The 26,286-nt window shown below is 26.4% G+C and overlaps 10 non-coding genes across 10 annotated transcripts; 5 read left to right on the forward strand and 5 right to left on the reverse strand.

Moving 5' to 3' along the window:
- The first annotated feature begins 5,521 nt into the window (after positions 1 to 5,521).
- On the forward strand, positions 5,522 to 5,593 carry Trnah-gug (transfer RNA histidin (anticodon GUG)). Its single transcript has one exon. It is a non-coding gene; the product is annotated as a tRNA-His (tRNA).
- A 4,097-nt stretch (positions 5,594 to 9,690) lies between these two features.
- Trnae-cuc (transfer RNA glutamic acid (anticodon CUC)) lies at positions 9,691 to 9,762 on the forward strand. The gene has a single exon. It is a non-coding gene; the product is annotated as a tRNA-Glu (tRNA).
- Positions 9,763 to 10,177: 415 nt separating this feature from the next.
- Positions 10,178 to 10,251, reverse strand: Trnan-guu (transfer RNA asparagine (anticodon GUU)). Its single transcript has one exon. It is a non-coding gene; the product is annotated as a tRNA-Asn (tRNA).
- Positions 10,252 to 17,170: 6,919 nt separating this feature from the next.
- On the forward strand, positions 17,171 to 17,244 carry Trnan-guu (transfer RNA asparagine (anticodon GUU)). The gene has a single exon. It is a non-coding gene; the product is annotated as a tRNA-Asn (tRNA).
- A 414-nt stretch (positions 17,245 to 17,658) lies between these two features.
- On the reverse strand, positions 17,659 to 17,730 carry Trnae-cuc (transfer RNA glutamic acid (anticodon CUC)). The gene has a single exon. It is a non-coding gene; the product is annotated as a tRNA-Glu (tRNA).
- A 940-nt stretch (positions 17,731 to 18,670) lies between these two features.
- Positions 18,671 to 18,742, reverse strand: Trnah-gug (transfer RNA histidin (anticodon GUG)). Its single transcript has one exon. It is a non-coding gene; the product is annotated as a tRNA-His (tRNA).
- A 7-nt stretch (positions 18,743 to 18,749) lies between these two features.
- Trnam-cau (transfer RNA methionine (anticodon CAU)) lies at positions 18,750 to 18,821 on the reverse strand. Its single transcript has one exon. It is a non-coding gene; the product is annotated as a tRNA-Met (tRNA).
- A 1,173-nt stretch (positions 18,822 to 19,994) lies between these two features.
- Positions 19,995 to 20,066, reverse strand: Trnag-ucc (transfer RNA glycine (anticodon UCC)). Its single transcript has one exon. It is a non-coding gene; the product is annotated as a tRNA-Gly (tRNA).
- Positions 20,067 to 23,653: 3,587 nt separating this feature from the next.
- On the forward strand, positions 23,654 to 23,726 carry Trnak-uuu (transfer RNA lysine (anticodon UUU)). The gene has a single exon. It is a non-coding gene; the product is annotated as a tRNA-Lys (tRNA).
- Positions 23,727 to 24,111: 385 nt separating this feature from the next.
- Trnas-cga (transfer RNA serine (anticodon CGA)) lies at positions 24,112 to 24,193 on the forward strand. Its single transcript has one exon. It is a non-coding gene; the product is annotated as a tRNA-Ser (tRNA).
- The last annotated feature ends 2,093 nt before the right edge of the window (positions 24,194 to 26,286 follow it).

The raw sequence follows: 26,286 nt of genomic DNA on the forward strand, positions 1-26,286 counted from the left end.
GGTATTAATGTTTTATACTGCATTTAGCTCAATTTTGTTGTAATAATTTATCTTATTTGTTTTCATTACTTAAAAAAAACGTTTTATTTTTTTCTTAATTTTATGTTTTGTTTTTCTGAAAGGATTAAAAAATATTTTTTCATGTTTCTTTTTTTTTTGTAAGTTTTCAGTTGATAAAGTGTTTGAACTTTGAAATATTTAATTAAGCTTTCAGTGCTCATGAATTTGGCTTATACTGAGTTCAAACAAATTAAAAATTTGAAAAAATGATTCAATACTAAATTCTGTAAAACTATGTTTCAAACAATTATTTAAATACAAACATAACAGACATACTGCGAGTAAGCACGCATTAATATTTTTTAGTTCAATTACTTTTCAACTTAGTTTTTATCGGCTCTACATGTTGTCGTATTAATGCATGAGTAATATAAAAATGTTAGTTCAAGAACATTTTAAAAAGACTTCAAATAATATAGAAAAAACTGAAATCACTAGCACAGAAAAATCACTTTGCAATTGCAGAAACAAAAACCTATGCCCACTCAAAAACAAATGCCTCAATAAAAACGTAATTTATAAAGCTACGGTTACAACAAAATATTAAATACAGCAACACGTAGGAAGCACTGGGGGGCTTTTAAAACAAGGTGGTATGGCCATATTAGAAATTTTAAAGTCCACAAGGAAAGCGGTGAACTGTCGAAATATATTTGAAAGTTTAAAAACAAAAATACTGATTACATCATCAACTGGAACATTTTACATCACATTGGAGAAATAAGGAATCCGTAGAAAATCTGATGACTTGTACTGATGAGAAGATTGAAATAGCGAACGCTTATGGGGGAACTTGATTAAATAAAAATAAAGAGTTAATACGTTTATGTTTTCATTTTAAAAAGCTTTATTTCTGAACTTAAGAAAATTTGATAAATACTTCACTATTTTCTATTTAGTGTAGCTTTCAAATTTGCACGAGAGTACAAAATTGCACGAGGGTACAAAATTGCACGAAGATACTTTTGCACGAAGACACTTTTACACGACAGGATGAAATTGCACGTAATAAATTTGCACAAAGACACTTTTGAACGAAGGGTAACTTTTGCACGAAGAAATTTTTGCACTTAATACTTATTAAGCATTAATGCAAAGTAAGACTTGAATTACCATTTTAAATTATATATTAAAAATGCAGTAATGTTAACGCGCTGATCTTTGAATCCAAAGGTTCCGGGTTCGAATCCTGGCAGAGATGCATGTTTTAAGTGATAATAATTCTTATTAGCTGTAACTTATACTTATATGTTCTACTTAAGATGAAAAATATCATTATATACGTAAAAATGATTTTAAAAAATAACTAATTCAAATTATGCATTATAAATATATAAATTATTTATCATTAGCTTTAAAATCTACTAACTTTACAGTAGTAAACGGATTATCAAACTACAAAGCAATATAATTAAGAGTTTGATAATACGTTTAACGGTGTAGCTGCTAAAGTGTTAAAATAATTTTAAAAACTTAACAGCATCAAAAAGTTTAAAATATATACATATAGCACTAAATCTTCAAGTAATAAGTTTTAAGTGACATAAACGTGCTTTAATAGTTACGTCTTAAGGCTTACTTATATGTTTATATATGCAAAGTAACGTCTGATAACATAGCTCTACATGGTCTAGTGGTTAGGATTCCTGGCTTTCACCCAGGCGGCCCGTGTTCGATTTTCGGTAAGGGAACCTTTTTGTTTAAATAGAAAATTAGAAATTGGTTTTTAAACGGTATTGTATATTTCGTTTTTAAACTAAAAAAATATATGAACACATTTATATAGTTGTTCGTACCTTAAATACATGAAATTAAATACAATAACAAATTAAAAATCCTGATTAAACGTTAAATTTAAACAAATTTCAAACTGTTTTTTTTTAATTTTATACAAGTTTATTCGAGCAGGAAAAATTCAAGCAGGAACAACTCGAGAGGGAACAACTCGAGCAGGAGCAAATCGAGAGGGAACAACTGGAGCAGTAAAAACTCGAGCAGGGGCAAGCTCGTTTTTAAGTTACTTGCGTGTTTTTCTTTTTTTTTTATATTACTAGTTAGACAAGTCCTAAAATCAAGTTGGTAAATTAAATAATTAAGTTAGTAAATTTATGGTTAGGTAAATACCAGGGGCGTAGCGTGGGGAGGGACACTGGCGCATGCGTGCTACCCAAAAAAAGAAAAATATAAAAAAAAAGAATGTAATATCTTTATCCTTTATAGTTTATTTTTTCTGCTTAATTTGCCTTTTTTCAACTACTTTTATCTAGTATTCAAAAAATTAAACGAAATTTTGAATACCGATTAGTGATAAGTTAGGAAAGTATATGTTAATACTCAATATACTGATTCGGTGCGTAATTGCAAATGCGCACCGATGTTGATGAAAAACTACATAAGGAAATATTTTATAAGTTTATTAACTTCATAAGAATTTAGACTCAAAAAGCACGCAATTAATATAGCGCACCGCTGTAGTATAACCTTATGGCAGATTATTTTTCTACAAAAAAGTTTACAAAAATACGTCACGCTTAAAGAAAAATTAAACAATTTTACAAATTTTATTTTATGCTTTATTGTTAAGACTACTGCTAGTTTTCTGAACTTTATTTTTGTAAACATACAAGAAAAAGCGTGTCGGCCTATGAGAAATAAACTTTGTTTGTGATTTTTATTTTAAACAAATATAATTAAATAAATTAAATTTAAAAACTATACCTTTAACTATTTTACAAAGTTGTAATAAACTGTAATAACAGTTATAAAGTTGGTCTATTTTAACTTCTGTGTAACTTTATTAAAATTATGTGCAATGAGGCGTTATTATCACTGTTGTATTGTATATTAAAGAGATTGATATTTTTTTCGTAAATAAAACAGATACTTTAGTTTTATTGAATATATTAATTTTTAAAGATATAAAGTTTACTATAAGTAATAAAAAAAATTTAATTTAGTAAGTTTACATTTTTGCAAGTATAAGTAATTCTAATGAAATTTATACGTTTATTTAATTGTTTAATTTTGTAATATATAAATATTTTTTAAAACAGTTAACGAACTTATTTTACTTAATAAATTTATTTCAATTATATTACTTATAAAAAGCTTTTTTATATCTAATTACAAAAGTTTTAGTTTAGAGGATTTTATGAGAAATAAATTTGCGCACCCCCTGACCAAAATACCACGCTACGCCACTGGTAAATACATAAACTTACATGTACATAAATAAAAATAAAAGTAGCTACAGTTGTTAAGAAACGGTTTTAATATACAAAGGTATGAGATATGTGTTTTTTTTTTAAATCAAAAAATTACTTAGATAAACTAGCATATTAATTTTTTTTTTTCTGAAAAATTTGCTATTTTTTCGTATTACCTTTATAGTTTTAATATAAATGTTTCAAACTAGGGGATTTTTTAACCACGCGACGCCAATGGAACATAGCATACTAAGTAAATTTCATCAAATTAATTGCAATGTTAATTCTAACTAATTTAATTTAACTGAAAAAAAATCATAAAAAGATTGTTAAACTTTTGTAAGACAAGTGTTTTACAGTTTTGAAGTAATAAACATAAGTTTAATGTATGCGATATATATTGTCAACATAATTATGTCAACTATAGATAAAATATGATTTAAACTTTTATAACAAAGTTAGCTATAAACTGTGTTTTAACAATTACAAATAAACTGAAACTAATTTCAAATCGATAGTTTTTATAAACTTTAGCAAATTTAAAAGACCTGATACCAAGCTTAAATTTGTAAATTGTATTTTAAAATTAAAAAAAGTTAGTTTTGAAATTTATTAAACTAAGTTAAATGTACGCTTATTGTGTTAAAGTTTAATTTATAAAAATTTCTATATAAAAAACATTTCAGCTGTTTAAGTTTTTACATTATGTAGCTGGTTTACATTTTAGTATGTAGTAACCTTAACTGCTTAAAAAAAATCTTATAGTTGTTATGAAAATTAGGTAAATAAAAAGGCAACAAATTAGCTAAGTTATAAAACTTTGTTTAAATAGACCAATTCAAAAGATAAATACAAAACAATACTTTTGCATGTTCAGTTTACTAATAGTTACGTTTGCGTTTATAAACTATTTATTCAACGAAATCTACAAGCGTCGATGATGTAACGGTTAGCATTGGTGCCTTCCAAGCACTAGTTGCTGGTTCGACTCCCGGTCGACGCACTTCTACTTTTGTTTTTAATGGACTATTTCAAATGATAACTACTTTATCTTTTTTAATTAGTGAATACAACTTCGAAAAATTTCAAACATAAAACTTTAGTATTATTATTTTACTTCATTTTATAAAGATCTTGTTTTAGGCCTAAAACTTTTTCAATATAGTTTCTTATGGTTTAGATTTAGATAGTTTTAACTTATTAATCAAAAAATTTCTAACATTGAAAAGATATTTTAAAATATACAAACTAGAAATAAGCTTTAGTGGTTAATGTTTAAAGTTGTAACTTAGTTACTAAAGTTATAGATATTTGCAATTTATTTTAGTAATCAAGTAAATTAACTGACAAAACGCTAATGTTGTTTTCAAAACTTAGAAAAAAGTTAATTTAGTTTACTGAAATTACAAGTTTAAATGTGTATTAGGCTAATACAGTAAGATTAAGCTAAAAGTTTAAACTCAATTATGGTATAAAAGTTGTAATTATCCTTTTTCTAAGCACATAGTTATAAGTTTTTTAACCCTTAATAGTACTTTGCAATCAGTACTTATTATAACATATACATGAAAACATTTATTTGTATGAATTAAAACTAACAAAAAGTTTACAACACTTGAATTAGTTCAGTTGATTAGCAAAGTTAAAAGCTTATTTATCATTTAGTAACAACATTAATTTTTATGATGTTTACTGCTGTTTAAAATTAGAAAAACCTCTCAGTTTCATTAAAAAAAGTTAAAGTTTTATTTAAGATTATTTTTTTTTTGTATAACGTAAGCTGAAATATATTTTAGCTGTTTTCAAAGAGTAAAAAACAAGAATAAAAATAAAATAATATATAGATGTATGATATTAGATAGTTAAAAATCAACTTCAGTTTAGGAAACTGATGAATATATAAGACTAAAATAGCTTTTGGTCATAACATGTTGCAATTTAAGTTATTTTAAATTTTACCATAAAAATAATAAATATAAAGCTTAAAAAGCTTTATAACAAACAAAAAATTTAAGCTCAAACAGTTTTACAACATAAGTTTAAATTAAAGTTTAAATAGCAAGGCAAATAAGTAAATTTTAAGTAAGTTTAATTGCATCAACAAAAGTATATAAGTAAGCATTAAGCTTAGAGCAAATTTTCAAGTATACATACGCTATATGAAGCAGTTACAAACAGCAGAGTGGCGCAGCGGATGCGTGCTGGGCCCATAACCCATAGGTCGATGGATCGAAACCATCCTCTGCTACCTTCTTGCTGTAATCGTATAGTGGTTAGTACTTCACGTTGTGGCCGTGACAACCCAGGTTCGAATCCTGGTTACAGCATTTTTTGTTACTGCAATATAAAATTTTATTATTATTAGTTTATACGAATATATATATAATAAATTTGGTCAACATAAGAAAAAAATTATAATAATAATATTTATTTACATAGTTATGAGACTTATTCAAAAAATTTCAATTTGTTATAGTTTTATAAGTAATAAAAAGCTCTTGTCTTAAAAAATAGTTTTAGATTAAACCTCTGCTTCACTTTAACTCCTTATATTATATTTGCTTTAACATATTTTGTTATAGAAAATATTTTTGTATCTTTAAAACGCTTGTTCATAAATAACATACATAAGTTAGCTTAAAATAATAACAAAGAGCATAAAGGTTTACCACATACATGATTTAGTAGTTTTGATTACTAATATATGCACTAAAGTTTAAATGTAATCAACAGTAATATGTTATATTTTTTCGAATTGAATAAGGGTAGATCATGTTTTAGTTTAAATAGTTTTCTAGTTGAAGAGAGTGATTTTTTAAAGTAGATTAGTAATATATGTTTTACTCTAGCTAAATAAAATAAAACGTTACTATGCAAACAAACATTATTTGAAAAGCAAGTTTAAATGTTTCAGAAAAATTAAGTAATACACATAGTTTAAGACAATTCAAAACACAAATACAGTATTTCAATTATTGAGCAAAATAGAGTAATAATGAAATAAAAACTTTTACACATTAAATATGTATTAGACCAGGGGTCAGCAGGCAGTTGGTGCTTGCGGGCCAAATTTCAAGTTTCAAAAAACTTCGCGGGCCGCAGTTTTAGTTTTAGTTATATTTAAATAATCTTCTGGTTTTAGTTTTAGTCAAACTTTTAGTTAACTTTTAGTAAGTTTATTATTTAGATTTGCTTTTACTTTTACATAGACTATTTATTTAAAAAAAAGGATTTACATTTACATTGACTAATATATTTAATTCTTAATATACTATGTACTATTTTTTTCAGTTAATAGTTTAACTTAATATTTACTTAACTTTTTATAAAAACCAAGCTTGAATTACTTTATGATTGACTTTTATACATTCTTTTATGTTATCAACTAATTTTTCATATAAAAAACTGTTAATTATTGAAAATAAATTTTAAGTTTTTAAAAATTTGCACTCTTTTAAAAATTCAGTAATTAGTTTACATAAAAATAAAACCTATTTGTATTGAAGAAACCTAAAACTTTTTTTTTACATAATTATTGCTCGAATTATTTATTACTAATTAACTAGTCTTTTACATAGTTGTCACTTTAACAACTAAAAATGTTTGAGTAATATAAAACCAGTCTAAGTTTACTAAAAGTTAAAAAGCTTAAAAATTGCTGTTAATCAAGCTTAAATAACTAACTAAAATATTATCATTATTAAAAAGTACAAAATATGTACGTAGCCTAGAATAAATTACAATAATTAAATTACACTACAATCATAAAACTATTATGAGTACTGATAGATTTACTTAAAGTACTTGAAAAATAAGTTTCACACAGACCTGAAATTTCAACAATGTCTTAAACAGGTTTAATTTAGTCTGAGTACACAAAATTCTAAACTAGGCATTTTTTTTTGCAATCCTGTTTATATCAAAGTTTACAAAAATAACGAAGTTTATTAAAAGATTAAATATGAACAAAAAAATAAACGTTATAAGTCAGCTTGAATGTATATTTAAGTTTTTAAAATATTTATAACGAAAAAATGAAAAATTATTAACCCTTTAATAAAAGGAAGTTTTTTTTTAGCATTATAACAAATCTTTATCGCAATAAGAATTTTGCATTTATAAATAGTAAATGTGAAATATAAGACGAACTATAAAAATATAAAAACGTTGGTTAGGAGTTATTGCAAGAAACGAAAAAATGCTTACGTCAGTTTTACATGGTTGCCATTGATCAAGCTGAGAAAAAATTCCTGACTTTTCCTGACTTTTTCCTGACTTTTTACCAAAATTTTTTTGACTTTTCTAAATCAAACTCTTAAATTAAATTTATTCTAAAATACATAATCTAACACCTGAAACTATATAAAGCTTTCAATCTAATTTTAATACAGGTTATAAACAACAGTTTTTTGCTGAATTCTATCATCAAACTTCCAGTACATCACTTAAACCATCTGTGTATGATTGATGTTTGTAATAAACAGCTTTATTAGCAAAATACTTGTATTTTTACCTTATTCACACAGCTTGTCTAAAAAAAGACACAATTTTTTAGCATTTCCTAGCATAAATGTATCTAGATAAACAAACGACATATAAGGAACTTTTACAATTAAAACCTTGATTCTAAAATTATGCTAGATAAACTTTTGTGTATATATCACAGTTTCACTATGGAAGTGTCCTTGCTACAGATCATCAATACTAAAAAGCTCTACAAAATCTGCTTGTTCAAGTAGGGTACTTGTTCAATATGTTGATAGAAAAAATTTGCAGTTTTATAAAGGATATTTTACTAACTTATACCAGATAAAGGCATTGGAAATAAAATTAAATATTTTTGTAAATTTCTAGGAAAATTTTGGAATTTTTTTCTGACTTTAATGGATTTTTAATTAATTTTTACCATTTGAAGGCTTTGGAAAAGAAGGAATTTCGTAAATTTAAACTGAAAAAATCTGACTTTTTTTTTATTTTATCAAATTTCCTGACTTTTCCTGACTTTTTTTCAAAACCCCCCATGTTTTCCTTACTTTTCCTGAATTTTGTCATTTTTTAAAATTTTTCCTGACTTTTCCTGATTTCCTGACTTTTCCTGACCGAGTGGCAACCCTGGTTTTAACAAAGCGCATGATTATCTTCAGTAACTACAGACTGATCAGAAAATTTTTTCAAGGCATTTATAAAGTAGCAAAAGTAATTAATTAAAAGGAGATACCGTTTGAACTGAAAACATTTTAAAACATTTGTCTTAGTAACTTAATTTGGTACTACAAAAAAAACAAGTTATCTATGAAATGTGGTGCCATATAATGACACTTGAAACAAGTCAAAACTTTTGGAGTTTCAGATAAACGAACCTTTGAAACATAAAACTAATAACAGATTTTGACTTTTTAGATGCAAATAAAACCCACATACAATTTTTTTTTTCTACAATTTTTTGACCTTCAATAGTTATAAATTAAATTTAGATTCTAAAAAACTTACACAAAAAAATTTAAGTTAAAGTCTAACGCACATTTACAAACAAAGTTTTCTGCGTGCAATAGCTTGATTGAAGTTGTTTTTTTTTTTTTGTAAATTAAGTTGTATCCTAAGTTATCAAATAACGCAAAAAATGACAAAAGAATTAACAATGAAATTAATGAAGGGAAGGATCATTTGAATCACATACGAAAAAATTATATTGTTCATTTCTGCATCTGTAGCTATAAAAGAAAAAAAACATTACTGTGCATTACATGGAAAGCATTTGCGTTTAGTTTGTTATATAAATAATTAAATAAATGTTATATAAACAACCTACTGCATCCAAGCACTTCCTTTTTCAGCTAAAAATTTACAGATGCAATAAGAAAGTTATTGTGAAACTGATACAAAAACACTTGTCAGATGCTAATCTGTCTTTTTAACAATTTCAAGTCAAAGCAATATAGTTTTTTAGTTGTTTTAAAGTGTTATTCAGGGACTTAAAACGATATTAATCAATCTAAACCAAATTCCCGAAAAAAAATTCACCAAAATTTATTTTTGCTCAGCGGGCCATATTTAGTAGCTCGCGGGCCACAGAAATTTCTCTCGCGGGCCGCATTCCATTCAAAAAAACAACGTGCTCGCGGGCCGCAGATTTACCCTTCGCGGGCCGCATTTGGCCCGCGGGCCGCAGTTTGCCGACCCCTGTATTAGACCGTGAAAGTGGTTAGAACTTCAAAAACTTTATCTTGATGTATTTGAGAAAAGTTTAATTATATTAAACAAAAGTTCTTTAGAAGCCATTTAAATAAAAATAATCTTTGCTAAAATGTTTTAATTAAAGCTTACTTTTTTCAGTTCAAAGTATCGTATAAAACAATTCACTTAAAACACTCTGCATGCAAAAAAACATAGGATTATAAACGTGAAAAGTTGTTTGTAGACGTCCTCCCAGGTGGTCTAGTGGTTAGGATTCGTGGCTCTCACCCACGCGGCCCGGGTTCGATTCCCGGTCTAGGAACTTTTTTTAATATGTTGAAATAGCCTAAGTTTAAAATTAATTTCTTTAATATTTTCTACCTTATAATGAAAACTTGTGAACTTCATTATAAAAGTTGCGGATGCTTTCGTTAACATATTTCATTAAGAACTTTAACATAGCGGTTCATTAATTAATACGTGACTAATTGGACTTATGTGAACGCAAAAAATATATACTTAAACTGTTTTGAGCAGTATAGAATTTTAAAAAAGAAGACAGTAATACTTAAACAAATTAGACAATTTAAAATAGTGACTTATGTTTTACTATTTTAAGCACAAAGTTTTAGAAAATTAAAAAAAAAACAGCTTTAATGCCAAGTATTAATAAAATAAAAAGTCTTATTATCAAAAGTAAAGGAAAACACACTTTATTAAAAGTTAATAACAAAACTCGTCCTCGGGTGGGCTCGAACCACCAACCTTTCGATTAACAGTCGAACGCGCTAACCGATTGCGCCACGAAGACTTGTTTGATCTACACTTATACTGTATATAAATTAAAGTTTTCTCGCTTAACATGTGCGTTATTTAATTACAATTATGTACTCAGTTGCTGAATTTAAAACAATTCTGAATTCTTTAATATGAAGTTTTCGAGCATATTTTGAATATTTCAGTAAACTAACCGTTTTGTTAAAATTAGTAATTTTGAAAAAAAATCTTTTTTAATATATAAAATAAGTATTTATTTTTTACAACTACAGTAAAATTACATAACTCTACTTGATATGAAATTAGATTTGAAAATTGTTTTATCTTACTACTTATCTACTACTTATCTTACTTAAGACTATCTTAAATGTTTAATCTAAATAAAAACTACTTTGAAATTTTAATATCAATATGTCAATTACTATAAAACACGAGCTTAAACATTTTTTGAATACTGCAGTTTGTGTGTATATAAATTGTTTTTTTGATATATATTTAATGTTGTGAAGTTTAATATTCTTATTTTAGATAGAAATTTTCGTTTTAGAATTTAAATTTTGACACTAAAGTTTTTAAATTTGTAGATTATTATAACTTTGATTAAGTTGGGTATGCGACTCGATTACCGAGAGGTTTTTTTGCGTATCCAGGTCCTTGAACCAAAAAAAATTGAGCAATTTTTCGTTTTTGTTCAATAAACCAATAATTAAGACCATCTGGAAAATATTTTACACTTGCATGAACAACATTAAGAAAAAATTTAAAAGTATAACCATAAATACTTAAAAATAAAATCAATGAGGAAAAAAAAAACTTTACAAACAAAATGCAAGTTTGAAAAACATTGTAATGATATTAGCATCTCATTTTAATATTTTAAAGCTCGTGAATAAATATGGAATTTTTTGTAATAATAAAAACAATTTTCATTATTCTCAAAACAAGCTTTTGCAAAACAATTTTTATAACTCTTAAAACAATTTTCTAAAACAATAAACAATATTGTTTACTTAAAGGAGTTACATTTGTTTTAGTGCTTATAAAACGGAATTTGACTTGCAATTACAGTGCAGTAGCAGTTTCGGCAAGTGTGCTTTAAGTTAAAATGCATTTTAAACACGTTAGATTTAAGAACTAATATTTTCTTGTGTGTTTAACTTTAGTTCTCGTATAGAGTGATGTAATTGTATCTTTGTGTTGTTTAGTTTATGTAAATAAATATAAGTGTTGTTTTGATTGTTGTACTAATCTACTTTACTAATCCCTATTACCCCCATTAACATCTCTGTATCGAGACATTGGAAACCATGTGTGGCCTGTATTTTAGGAATCTTCTGATATTTAGGAATTAGGTGCCTTATCAATTAAAAAACGCAGCGAAAAAAAAAACTTTAGTTTATTACTAAACAACTTTTTAACGAGTTTTAAATTTTGACACTATAATTTGCGATAATACTTTACTTTGCGACATTTCACTATGATAATAGTAAGAAAAATTGTGTGAATAACTTTCTACTTTGAAACAGCAAGTCTACAATTATAATACAAGTGTGTGGTAGTGGTTTATTTAGTTTTGTTAAAAGTGAAGCTTGATGTCAAGGATTTTTTGCTGGAAGTACTATATAATTTTTGCGGTTATTTCTATGTATAGTTTTATATATGCTTTTTTAGTGCTTAGGTGCACATTTTATCTGCTAACGAGCATAATATTTCTTCTTCTTAGTGCACAATATATGTTGCAAATAACATAAGTCGCATGGGGGCGCAGTATTTCGATCCTAAAAAGCTTAATCTTTTTAGCTAAGAGTATAATATAAGTTGCAACTAACATAAGTCGCATAGGGGCGCAGTATTTCGATTATAAAAAGCACAGTCTTTTTACTCTAGTGCACAATGTTCTTTTGAAGATGTTACAATTTACATAAGTCGTCAGGGGACGCAGTACTTTAGTGCAAAATTGCATTTTATAAGTTGCCAAGAGAGCGCAGTTATTATATTTTTCTTAGCATAGAAATGTGAAGTAAGAACCGCAATAAAATTTAGAATTACAACAGCAGAATAGTTGTTCTTAATAACGTCTGAGTTTTAGCTGATAAAACAAATTTGTCTATTTGTTTACTACTACTACTTTATTGTTTTGATCTGCTGATTGATTGTTCTAAAGTATAGATTGTATTTGTTTTAAACCAGAATGTTGCTGAAGTTTAAAAATATATTTGAATGAGTTTTCATCTTTCTTAGTCGTAAAAAGATAAGTTTCTTGCCTTATTTTATTACTCGTTTCAAGTTCAAGTATAAAGTTGTGTTAAAATTTTTCTTTTGAAAGAAATCAAAAATAAACTCCCCTTAAATTTAGCAGTCGTCGCTTGTAAATAAATTGTTGCGTTTATATCTTTTTAACGTTGTTTGAAGCAAATTGTTGTTTGATAACCACAACTTTTAAGCACACCTGACACCTTGCTGCTGCATGAAACTTTAAAAGTTTTTTTGTTTATAAGTACGACAATAAACAAAGATTGAATGAAGATTTTGTGTTTGTTCCATTACGTCACAATCAAGTTCCTGCTGTCATTGTTTCCGAAGCCAATCGATGTGGTGTTTTGCTGATTCAACAAACCAGCTAGAAGACAGAAAGTCAAATGTTTCCTAAAAGAAACAAGACGTTGTCAATGATCCAATTGATGGTTCAGAAGCCTCTATTAACAACCTGAGGATAACAGCCCGACGACAAGCCCGAGGATAACAGCCCAAGGACAAGAACTTCGAGGACAACAAGGCAGAAGCCAACTAAATGACTATCATTGTTACCTTGTTGTGTTTTATCTAAGTTTTTGTAAATTATGTAATTTTTAAGATAATAAGAAATATAATTTCTTTTTCTTACTTTTTTTAAACCGGACTTTTGATAATTTCTAAAAAGTTTAAAGTTAAGTAGGATTTTAAGGATTTAAATTATTTAAAACCAGGCTTTAAACGTTAAAATTGAAAATTAAAAAAGAAACAATGTAATGAAACTAACATTTCATTTTAGTATTTTAAAGCTTGTGAATAAATATGGAATTTTTTGTAACAATAAAATCTTTTCCAAAACAATTTTTATAACTCTTTTAACAATTTTCTAAAACAATAAACAATATTGTTTACTTAAAGGAGTTACATTTGTTTTAGTGCTTATAAAACGGAATTTGACTTGCAATTACTTGCAGTTGCAGTGTAGTGCAGTAGCAGTTTCGGCAGAGCATTCGGCAAGTGTGCTTTAAGTTAAGATGCATTTTAAGCACGTTAGATTTAAGAACTAATGTTTTCTTGTGTGTTTAACTTTAGTTCTCGTATAGAGTGATGTAATTGTATCTTTGTGTTGTTTAGTTTATGTAAATAAAATATAAGTGTTGTTTTGATTGTTGTACTAATCTACTTTAATAATCTATCACCCCCTTAAACATCTCTGTATCGAGACAACATTATGAGTAAATGATAATAGTTAAATACAAGGCACTAAACATTCCGCCAGAAACGATTGAACTGTCGACTGCTGGTTTGTAAGACCAGCACTCTGCCACTGAGCTATGGTGGCTGCAAGTAGAACTATTTTTTAGTATTTCTAAACCGTACAGTTTTATTACGTGACAATGTAAATGATTCATTTTTCTCATCTTGCAGACAAATTTTTAAGTTTTGTAGCTACAATTTACGTAGTAACTTAGGTTTCAGCAATTTATTTACAATGCTGCTAGTTGAAATTTTCTTGACCTATTTGATTGCAACTAACAAATAATCTGAATTATATTTTTCATTATTCACATTATAACACAGATAAAGTGCTTCAATAATTAATTTAAATTTTCATTTGATAGTTAATTAAAAAAATATTTAAACAAAAACAATATAAAATTAAGCTACAGCTGCATGTCAAACATTGAAACAATAATAAAAAACCACAACAAAAAAGCAATAAACAACAATAAAGTAAATAAAGATGAATCATGTAACTGCAGAAAGAAAGAAACTTGCCCGCTAGAAGGAGAGAATGTAGGGCAGAAAATGTAAATTACCAGGCAACAATAGAAACAGATAATTTAAGAAAAGTATGCATTGGACTAAGTGTTAATCAACTAAAAAAACGTTTATCTACACAAAACAATAAAAAGCAATCCAAATGACAAAAACTACCTCCAGTATAAACAAGCAACTGAACTCTCAAAATTAACCCATCAATTAAAAAGTGAAAATAAGAAATACAATATAAGTTGGAAAATATTACAAAGTGAAAAAAAATCTAAACTAGGAATTATGACATGCAGATTGTGCTAAAAAGAAGCTTTATTAATACTAAAATATGGTACAAATTGCATCAACAAAAGAACGGAATTAATGAATTCATGCAGAGACAGAAACAAATTTTTAATAATAAACTGGAAAGCAGACAAAACTTAAACCAAAGTATAATTATAGTACTAAATAGGTTATTTTTCTTGATTTTTTTATTGATTTTTTGTTGACAATCGGCTTAAATTAAAAAAAAAAGTTTTTTTAGATAGTTCAAAATTCAACTAAGATAAAATTTTAGACTTTTTTTAGATAGTTCTTAAATCCGTTTAAATTTTTACTGTTATGTTAACTTAACACAAATTAGATTTTGAAATCTTCAGTGACTTAGAGTTTTATTAATATTTTGTTGACTATTGACTTAAAATCACAATTTTAGACAATTCTTAATTTCATTTAGATAAATTTCAAGGTATAAATATTAAAAAAATAAATAAATAAATAAAACTCTGAACTAAGTTTTTTTTCTTTGACTCATTTTATTAATATTAATTCAATTCGTTTAAAGAAAAACTAGTACTAATTTTACCTAAATATACTCTGACATACTTGAATTTTCAAATATGCAACATTTTAGATTTTGTTATGTTTATATTCTTCACGCATGAATAAGTTTTTAAATAACAGTATAAATAACTAACATTGTTATATGCAGTTTAATATTTTATTTTTTGCTTGAAAAGGTCGCAATCTCTTGCCACCGAAACCGGTCGCGATTAAAATATACAATTTGCATAAATCTATTTGAAAGACATTACTATAAACACAAGTGAACAAGCTCATGTTTTATAGTATTTGACATATTGATATTAAAATTTCAAAGTAATTGGTACTTAAATAAAACATTTATGATAGTCTAAAACAGTGGTCGTCAAGGTGTACACTAAATTTATTTTGGGGTGCACGAAACTTTTAGGGTACACAAAACTAATTTAGGGATACACAAAATTTTTAGAATACAAAAAAAAATCCAGTTTTTATTATAATATTTATTTAGTTTAAGCGACATTAAAGTATTAAATAAAACATTTTAAGAGTACTGGTATTTATTAAATAATTGCAGAGATGTGTTCAATTAATAAGTATGTAAGATATAACCATATAAATAAAATATCATTGTGCAAACAAGGTAAACCAAATAGAAAGGTTCATTAAAAACAGGATTTAATGATAAATTAGCGTTTTAGTTGTTAGAAGGTTTGCATGTAAATATAAGCTGAGTTAACACTTTAAAGGAAAAATGCATTGGTAAAAGTTTTTACGCAGTGACACCACTAGTAGCATTTATTAAAATCATTTCTTGGGGTTCACCGATTTTATTTTTTGCATTTTGGTGTACACAGACTTTGATTAGCTTGACATTAAAACTGTACGGTTTAAAAATACTAAAAAGTAGTTCTACTTGCAGCCACCATAGCTCAGTGGCAGAGTGCTGGTCTTATCCTCTCTGGCGGAATGTTTAGTGCTTTGTATTTAACTATTATCATTTACTCATAATGTTTTTCAAACTTGCATTTTGTTTGTAAAGTTTTTTGTTTCTTCATTGATTTTATTTTTAAGTATTTATGGTTATACTTTTAAATTTTTTCTTAATGTTGTTCATGCAAGTGTAAAATATTTTCCAGATGGTCTTAATTTTTGGTTTATTGAACAAAAACGAAAAATTGCTCAAATTTTTTTGGTTCAAGGACCTGGATACGCAAAAAAACCTCTCGGTAATCGAGTCGCATACCCAACTTAATCAAAGTTATAATAATCTACAAATTTAAAAACTTTAGTGTCAAAATTTAAATTCTAAAACGAATTTCTCTATCTAAAATAAGAATATTAAACTTCACAAAATTAAATATTTTTCAAAAAAAAAATATATATCAAAAAAAACAATTTATATACACACATGTATCTAACATTATAGACATATTAAATTTATTTTGAACTTTACGTCAAAAGGTAGATTTTATATCTGAAATGATTTTAATTTTAAAATTCATCAATAGTTCAAGCAAATATTTTAAGCTTTTATATGATTTAAAAATGAGAAAAAAAAAATTAATAAATTTGAAATTTTTCTCTTTTTTAAAAGTATGCTTAAGATTTATACTCTATTATCAACTTATTTCAATTTATTATAAAACAAGCAAAAATAAATCAAAGCTATAACGTTAAAAAAATTAATAAATAACAGTGTATATATAAAATAATACTGCAGTATTCAAAAAATGTTTAAGCTCGTGTTTTATAGTAATTGACATATTGATATTAAAATTTCAAAGTAGTTTTTATTTAGATTAAACATTTAAGATAGTCTTAAGTAAGATAAGTAGTAGATAAGTAGTAAGATAAAACAATTTTCAAATCTAATTTCATATCAAGTAGAGTTATGTAATTTTACTGTAGTTGTAAAAAATAAATACTTATTTTATATATTAAAAATTTTTTTTTCAAAATTACTAATTTTAACAAAATGGTTAGTTTACTGAATTATTCAAAATATGCTCGAAAACTTCATATTAAAGAATTCAGAATTGTTTTAAATTCAGCAACTGAGTACATAATTGTAATTAAATAACGCACATGTTAAGCGAGAAAACTTTAATTTATATACAGTATAAGTGTAGATCAAACAAGTCTTCGTGGCGCAATCGGTTAGCGCGTTCGACTGTTAATCGAAAGGTTGGTGGTTCGAGCCCACCCGAGGACGAGTTTTGTTATTAACTTTTAATAAAGTGTGTTTTTCTTTACTTTTGATAATAAGACTTTTTGTTTTATTAATACTTAGCATTAAAGCTGTTTTTTTTTAATTTTCTTAAACTTTGTGCTTAAAATAGTAAAAAATAAGTCACTATTTTAAATTGTCTAATTTGTTTAAGTATTACTGTCTTCTTTTTTAAAATTCTATACTGCTCAAAACAGTTTAAGTATATATTTTTTGCGTTCACATAAGTCCAATTAGTCACGTAGTAATTAATGAACCGCTATATTAAAGTTCTTAATGAAATATGTTAACGAAAGCATCCGCAACTTTTATAATGAAGTTCACAAGTTTTCGTTATAAGGTAGAAAATATTAAAGAAATTAATTTTAAACTTAGGCTATTTCAACATATTAAAAAATATTCCCAAACCGGGAATCGAACCCGGGCCGCGTGGGTGAGAGCCACGAATCCTAACCACTAGACCACCTGGGAGGACGTCTACAAACAACTTTTCACGTTTATAATCCTATGTTTTTTTGCATGCAGAGTGTTTTAAGTGAATTGTTTTATACGATACTTTGAACTGAAAAAAGTAAGCTTTAATTAAAACATTTTAGCAAAGATTATTTTTATTTAAATGGCTTCTAAAGAACTTTTGTTTAATATAATTAAACTTTTCTCAAATACATCAAGATAAAGTTTTTGAAGTTCTAACCACTTTCACGGTCTAATACATATTTAATGTGTAAAAGTTTTTATTTCATTATTACTCTATTTTGCTCAATAATTGAAATACTGTATTTGTGTTTTGAATTGTCTTAAACTATGTGTATTACTTAATTTTTCTGAAACATTTAAACTTGCTTTTCAAATAATGTTTGTTTTCATAGTAACGTTTTATTTTATTTAGCTAGAGTAAAACATATATTACTAATCTACTTTAAAAAATCACTCTCTTCAACTAGAAAACTATTTAAACTAAAACATGATCTACCCATATACAATTCGAAAAAATATAACATATTACTGTTGATTACATTTAAACTTTAGTGCATATATTAGTAATCAAAACTACTAAATCATGTATGTGGTAAACCTTTATGCTCTTTGTTATTATTTTAAGCTAACTTATGTATGTTATTTATGAACAAGCGTTTTAAAGATACAAAAATATTTTCTATAACAAAATATGTTAAAGCAAATATAATATAAGGACATAAAGTGAAGCAGAGTTTTAATCTTAAACTATTTTTTAAGACAAGAGCTTTTTATTACTTATAAAACTATAATAAATTGAAATCTTTTGAATAAGTCTCATAACTATGTAAATAAATATTGTTATTATAATTTTTTCTTATGTTGACCAAATTTATTATATATATATTCGTGAAAACTAATAATAATAAATTTTTATATTGCAGTAATAAAAAGGTGCTGTAACCAGGATTCGAACCTGGGTTGTCACGGCCACAACGTGAAGTACTAACCACTATACGATTACAGCGAGAAGGTAGCAGAGGATGGTTTCGATCCATCGACCTCTGGGTTATGGGCCCAGCACGCTTCCGCTGCGCCACTCTGCTGTTTGTAAATGCTGCATATAGCGTATTTATACTTGAAAATTTGCTCTAAGCTTAATGCTTACTTATATACTTTTGTTGATGCAATTAAACTTACTTAAAATTTACTCATTTGCCTTGCTAGCTAAACTTTAATTTAAACTTATGTTGTAAAACTGTTTGAGCTTAAATTTTTTGTTTGTTATAAAGCTTTTTAAGCTTTATATTTATTATTTTTATGGTAAAATTCAAAATAACTTAAATTGCAACATGTTATGACCAAAAGCTATTTTAGTTTTATATATTTATCAGTTTCCTAAACTGAAGTTGATTTTTAACTATCTAATATCATACATCTATATATTATTTTATTTTTATTCTTGTTTTTTACTCTTTGAAAACAGTCAAAATATATTTCAGCTTACATTATACAAAAAAATTTAATCTTAAATAAAACTTTAACTTTTTTTAATGAAACTGAGAGGTTTTTCTAATTTTAAACAGCAGTAAACATCATAAAAATTAATATTGTTACTAAATGATAAACAAGCTTTTAACTTTGCTAATCAACTGAACTAATTCAAGTGTTGTAAACTTTTTGTTAGTTTTAATTCATACAAATAAATGTTTTCATGTATATGTTATAATAAGTACTGATTGCAAAGTACTATTAAGGGTTAAAAAACTTATAATTATGTGCTTAAAAAAAGGATAATTACAACTTTTATATTATGATTGAGTTTAAACTTTTAGCTTTATCTTACTGTATTAGCCTAATACACATTTAAACTTGTAATTTCAGTAAACTAAACTAACTTTTTTCTAAGTTTTGAAAACAACATTAGCGTTTTGTCAGTTAATTTACTTGATTACTAAAATAAATTGCAACTATCTATAACTTTAGTAACTAAGTTACAACTTTAAACATTAACCACTAAAGCTTATTTCTAGTTTGTATATTTTGAAATATTTTTTCGATGTTAGAAATTTTTTGATTAATAAGTTAAAACTATCTAAATCTAAACCATAAGAAACTGTATTGAAAAAGTTTTAGGCCTAAAACAAGATCTTTATAAAATGGAGTAAAATAATAATACTAAAGGTATATGTTTGAAATTTTTCGAAGTTGTATTCACTAATTAAAAAAAGATAAAGTAGTTATCATTTGAAATAGTCCATTAAAAACAAAAGCAAAAGTGCGTCGACCGGGAGTCGAACCCGGAACTAGTGCTTGGAAGGCACCAATGCTAACCGTTACACCATCGACGCTCATAGAAATAGTTGAATAAAAAGTTTATAAACGCAAGCGTAACTATTAGTAAACTGAACATGCAAAAGTATTGTTTTGTATTTATCTTTTGAATTGGTCTATTTAAACAGTGTTTTAAAACTTAGCTAATTTGTTGCCTTTTTATTTACCTAATTTTCATAACAACTATAAGATTTTTTTTAAGCAGTTAAGGTTACTACATACTGAAATGTAAACCAGCTACATAAGATAAAAACTTAAACAGCTGAAATGTTTTTTATATAGAAATTTTTATAAATTAAACTTTAACACAATAAGCGTACATTTAACTTAGTTTAATAAATTTCAAAACTAACTTTTTTTAATTTTAAAATACAATTTACAAATTTAAGCTTTAGCATTTATATTTAATACAAAATCAGTAAGTAAATTTCAAAATAATACAGTAAAAGCAGATTTTAATTTGCTAGTTAACCTTTTCTTTTACTTTATATTCTTGAGTTTTATTACAAAGTTTTAAAAAACTTGGTTTTGTCTTAACTCTGTTATGAAAATAATATTTAATTTTCTATTTCTAATCTTGCGAATAAAAACGGAGTTTTTTGTAAAAATTAATACATTTTCTAGGATTTCTAAAAAAAAATTTCTAAAATCTTAAAACAATATTGTTTATTAATTAAGAGTTAATTTCTTTCTGATGAAAAAAAAAAATATTTTGATATAAAATAGACAACATTTTGAAAGTATGGGGTAATTGGAAGTAATTAGTGAAAGCGACGCTCTATTTACCTAATTATCATGGGCAACCCGTGGTCTCCAATATCTGTATTGAGACATTAGAGACCACGAGTTGCCTGAGCTTTAGGAGTATTCTAATAGGAATCAGACGCCTAATCCGTTAAAAAACGGAGAGAGAAAATAATTTAAATAATTACTAATCAACTTTTTAACGAGTTTAAAATCTTGACAATGTCAATTGCAATAATGTTATATTTTGCGAAGTTTTACTTAAATAAAAGTGAGAAACATTGTATTTTGTTAAAGCAAGTCTACAATTGTATTACAAGTGTGTATTAGTGGTTTATTGAGTTTTATTTAAAGAGATGCTTGATGTAGGGAATGTTTTGCTAAAAAACTAATTTATTTGCGGTTATTTGTACTTATACTTTTATCTATGCATTTTTAGTGCTTAGGTGCACAATTTTATTTGCGAAAGAGCATTATGTTTATACTTGTAAGTGCACAATATATGTTGCAACTAACATAAGTCGCATAGAGGCGCAAAATTTCGATCTTTTAAGTCAAGTGCATAATGATTTTTTGAAGATGTTGCTTCTAACGTAGGTCGTCAGGGAATGCAGTATTTTAGTTCAAAATTGCAACCTACTAAGTCGCCAAAAGAGCGCAAGTATTATTTTTTTTTAAGCATAAAAATATAAAATAAAAACCGCATTAGAATTTAGAATTACAACAGCAGAAAAGTTGTTTTCGCTAACGTCTGAGTTTTAGTTGATAAAACAAACTTTCCTCTGTATTTACATCTACTAGTTTATTGAATTGAAGTGCTGAATTATTGATCTAAAATGTAGATTGTATTTTTTAAATCAGAATATTGCTGAAGTTTAAAAAACATGTTTATATGAGTTTTTATCTTTCTAGTCGTAAAATGGCAAGTCATTTTCTAATTTTTATTACTCGTTTCAAGTTCTAGTACTAAACTGTATTTAAGTTTTTCCATTCGAAAGAAATCAAAAATAAATTCCCTTTAATTTTGGCAGTCGTATTTTGTTAAAAAAGTTGCTGTTTTTGCATCTTTGTGAACGTTGTTTGATACAAACAACTATTTTTTGTTTATTAAGCACATCTAACACCTTGCTACTGCTTAAAAATGAGTATGTTGTTTATAAGTACGACGATGGACAATAGAAGGTATAAACATTACGTGTTTCACTTTATTTTATGAAGTCACAATCAAAAAATCCTACGGTCTTTGTTTTTAAAGTTAACCAATGTGATTGTTGCTATTTCTACAAAACCGGTTAGAAGACAGGAAACCGAAAAATTTCCTAGAAAAATAAGATCGTTGGCCATACCAATGAAGTTTCACAACAAATCGTTCTCTCCCTTATTAACCACCGTGTTATTTTGTCGCTGTGCTAAAGTGGCCCTCCGTGTCAAAGTGACGCACCGTGTCATTTTGTCGCTGTGCCAAAGTGACCCTCCGTGCTAAAGTGACGCACCGTGTCGTTTTGTCGCCGTGCCAAAGTGACGCACCGTGCCAAGGTGACGCACTGTGTCATTTTGTCGCTGTGCCAAAGTGACGCACCGTGTCATTTTGTCGCTGTGCCAAAGTGACCCTCTGTGCCAAAGTGACGCACCGTGTCGTTTTGTCGCCGTGCCAAAGTGAACCTACGTCCTAAAGTGACGCACCGTGCCAAGGTGACGCACCGTGTCATTTTGTCGCTGTGTCATTCTGACCCGCTCCCTAACTATACTAGCCTTAAACAAGTTTATAAGTAACCAAAACTAACTAGTAAAATTTAGTTTAGTTTTTATGATAACAAAAAAATTATCATTTTCATAATTAAATTGATTTTTTTTATTACTAGTTTGTAATTTTTTTATTTTAAACGGTTCAAACTAAATAGAAAAAACAGAATTACTTTTTTTAATATAAACTTATCTATACTTGGTTTTTTATTTTATTCTAAAAATTTCAAAAAGTATTAAAGCTTCATATTATATATATTTTACAATTATGTTTTTTTTTTTTTCTTTACAAAAACTAAACTTTTTAAACTAACGTGTAAGTATAATTAAAAAAGTAATCCCAAATCGTTAAATCAATTGTTTTACATGCCTTATTTTATAAATTACATGTATAATTGTAGTTAAAGCTATACTTTTTATTCCCTTTAATTAAGTGTAAAACAAACTTAAACAAGTCGTGTCTTATCTAAAAGTTTGATAGTGTTTGTAGCTATAAATTCACAAAAAATATAATATTAACGTGCGATCCTATGGTGTAATGGTTAGTTATCAGAACTCTGAATTCTGTGATCCGAGTTCAAGTCTCGGTAGAACATAATTTCGCAATGAAACTTTATTTTGTTTTGGTACTTAAAATAATGTTTTTTTTTTCACTGTATTATTGATTTCCGTGTGAAATATTTTTATGTAAACTTATTTAATGATTTCTTTGAATTAAACATTTAAATAAAACTGGAAAGTATTTTCTGCTAAAAGTGTTATTTTTATTTTTTGAACAGCAGAAATAGTTTCACACTTGAACAGATAAATAACCTATTGTACAATTTTCTACCAGAACTAAACTTAACTTATATAAATTAAAATATAAAGATAATTAGTAATAGTACTATTAATAAAAAGTAAAAGTAGTAGTATTACTACAATTCCTAATTCAAAGATTACTAACAATTTTGTATTACCATTAATTTGTAACAGCCTAAATACTAAATAAAAAATTTGAAAAGTATTTTCTATTTTGCAACATTAGTTTCAATAACTACGTCACAAAGTTTGAATTACTACGTCACAATGCATAAAGATTTTAATTATAAACGCTATAATTTCAGTGTCGATGTGAGCCTGGCTAGCTCAGTCGGTAGAGCGTTGGACTTTTAATCCAACGGTCAGGGGTTCAAGTCCCCTGTCAGGCTCATTTGTGAATTATTTTTTAGAAAATTATTTAATTTTATCATATCAATTTAAAAAAAAAATGTTATGTTTGCCTATGCATTGTTTATTTTTTAAATTAATCATTTTTCATCTACTTACGAAGAATATATTTTGTTGAATATAATTACGAGTAAATTAGTATTGATATAAATTTATTGGTAGTTATTGTTGGATATAAGAACTAAATAACAAAACTAAAACATAACTAAATAACATTTAAATAACAAATTTTTGAAAAGTTTAGTCTTTTGTAACTATAAACTATATATACTTAAAAAAGCTTATTTACTTAGTTTCTTAATATGATTTGTTTTGTATTGGCAACTACTTAACTATATAAACAAGAAAAGTATATTTCCAACGGGAGCTGCGATGGCCGAGTGGTTAAGGCGTTGGACTCGAAATCTAATGGGCATTGCCCGCTCAGATTTAAATCCTGCTCGCAGCGAATTATTTTGTTCTTGAATTGCTGTAGTATATAATTTATACAAATACAGAAGTCACCTTTTTAATTAATAGAAGATGTACAGATTTTTTTCATTAATCATTTTAGTATTTTAAAGTGGGATGACTTTTCACTTAACTTATATACAAACTTGAGTCTAAAAAAATTTCAGAAATTTTTTAAATAAAGTTTTAAAAGTCACGACGACCTCCAAAAAATTATTTCTGCAAAATTTGACTTTTTTTCTTAAATATCTTCTTTGTAAAAACTACTTAGTGTTTATTAAAAAAATCGGCTTTAAAATTATTTAATGTGTTTAAGGTATACAAAAACTGCGTAACCTAAGTGTTGTTTATTTAAGATTAACAAATACTTATTTTTTTCTTGTTTTCGTGGTTATTATCATTTACCTTCTTTATATTTTTTTCAAGTGCCAAAGTGCACAATTTTAAACAAAAAATGCAGTTTATCTAAGACGCCAACACACGAAAAAGTGCACATTGCAATTGTTTTTTTATAAAAGTATAGGGAGGAACTTTTTAAACCACGAAAACATTTAGCAGCAAAAAATGAGCCCGATGAATAGGATTCTTGTTGACTTTTACTCTCAACATCTACAAAAAGCTTCTAACTAATGTTTCGCATTTTGCTCAAAGTAAGCTACAAATGTTTATATCGTGGATATACTGAATCTGTAGCCATTCTTATATTTACCTTTGTGTAAGAAAATGAAAATCTATCTTATGAAAAAGATTATTTTAAACAACTGCAGACAGCAAAAAACTTTCTTATAAGTTATGAGCAAGTAATTCTTTGAATTTATGTTGCGAATAAGGTGCTATGTGTAATGATACCGCAAAATTTCGATTTAAAAAACTAAGTTTAGTCGAAAAGAAAGTGATATTTCTTAAAATTTTTAGCAAATACTCTATACTAGAGGTTAAGAATAAATGAATAGTCTAAGGAAGCAGCTAATGTACTAGCAAATCATTTAAGGACTTTTTATTGCTTCGAAAAAAAAAAGCATTTTAATAAGGAAAGTAGAAAAATATTTGTTGAAAAACTGTTCAATTTGTTTTCACATTAAAATAACTAGTAATTGTTAAATTTTTTAAAACTAGCTACTAAACGTCAGTGTGTTATTGTGAAGATTGAAATAAAAAGTTTATTTTGTTAAAAAAAGCTTCTTAAGTAGTCTTTAAACAAATGTATGTTTTAGCAAATAAGCATTTACAGCTGATTTTTCACTGAAACTTAATGTACTTGTGTAAAGGGAGTTAAGTTTTGCACATTTCTTATGACGTTATTTTCATTCACTTAAAAGTAACACTTAATTTCGTTTTGGCTATTTTAAGATGATTTTAAAATATTATCTTAGAAATTAAAATAATTTTTATCGATGCAGATATTTGATAAATACTTTAAAAATGTTTATAGGAGTAACTCTCATAGTTAATTTTAACAATTGTTTTAAAAACAAAATTGTTATTTATTTACGAAATGTGATTGTTATTTCCTTAAAGCTTTTTCAAGCCATTTGTTTTTAAATTGTGTAGCGAAAAGGAGTAATTGATTATTTTAAACATATTTCAAAACATCTCCTTCCTCTATTTGTTTACGAATTTAAATTATTTTATTCATTTGGGGTTTATTAAAAAACTTGATAGTTTTGTGATAATATTATTACAATTTAATTGTTTCTAAAACACTACACTTATTAAAAGTTACTTTACGAAAACAAAGTTTCTTTCTTAATATTATTAGTAAAACACTTGTTTTAATTATTGAAAACTTTTAAAAGTTAAAGCATTTAAAATGTCTTTTAATCTTGAGTGACTAAATATAACATTTATTTTAAAAATATAAAATTAAATACATCTTAAAATATCAATGGACAACTACAACGAACAATCTAGTTCATGTCAGCCTATTATGACGTCACAGCCGTAAGTTTGATGAAGATCATCAAGTTCGATGTAATTAGATGAATTGATTCGTCACCAACTTAAACTTTTACTAAAGGTCATCGTCTGACTTAGCGGATGTTCGGACTCATTCAGTCGGCGACAACTACCTTTCTATTTTTAACAAACACA

This window comes from Thalia democratica, chromosome 2 (assembly GCF_965202585.1).
Source record: "Thalia democratica chromosome 2, ktThaDemo2.hap1.1, whole genome shotgun sequence".
NCBI lineage: Eukaryota > Metazoa > Chordata > Thaliacea > Salpida > Salpidae > Thalia > Thalia democratica.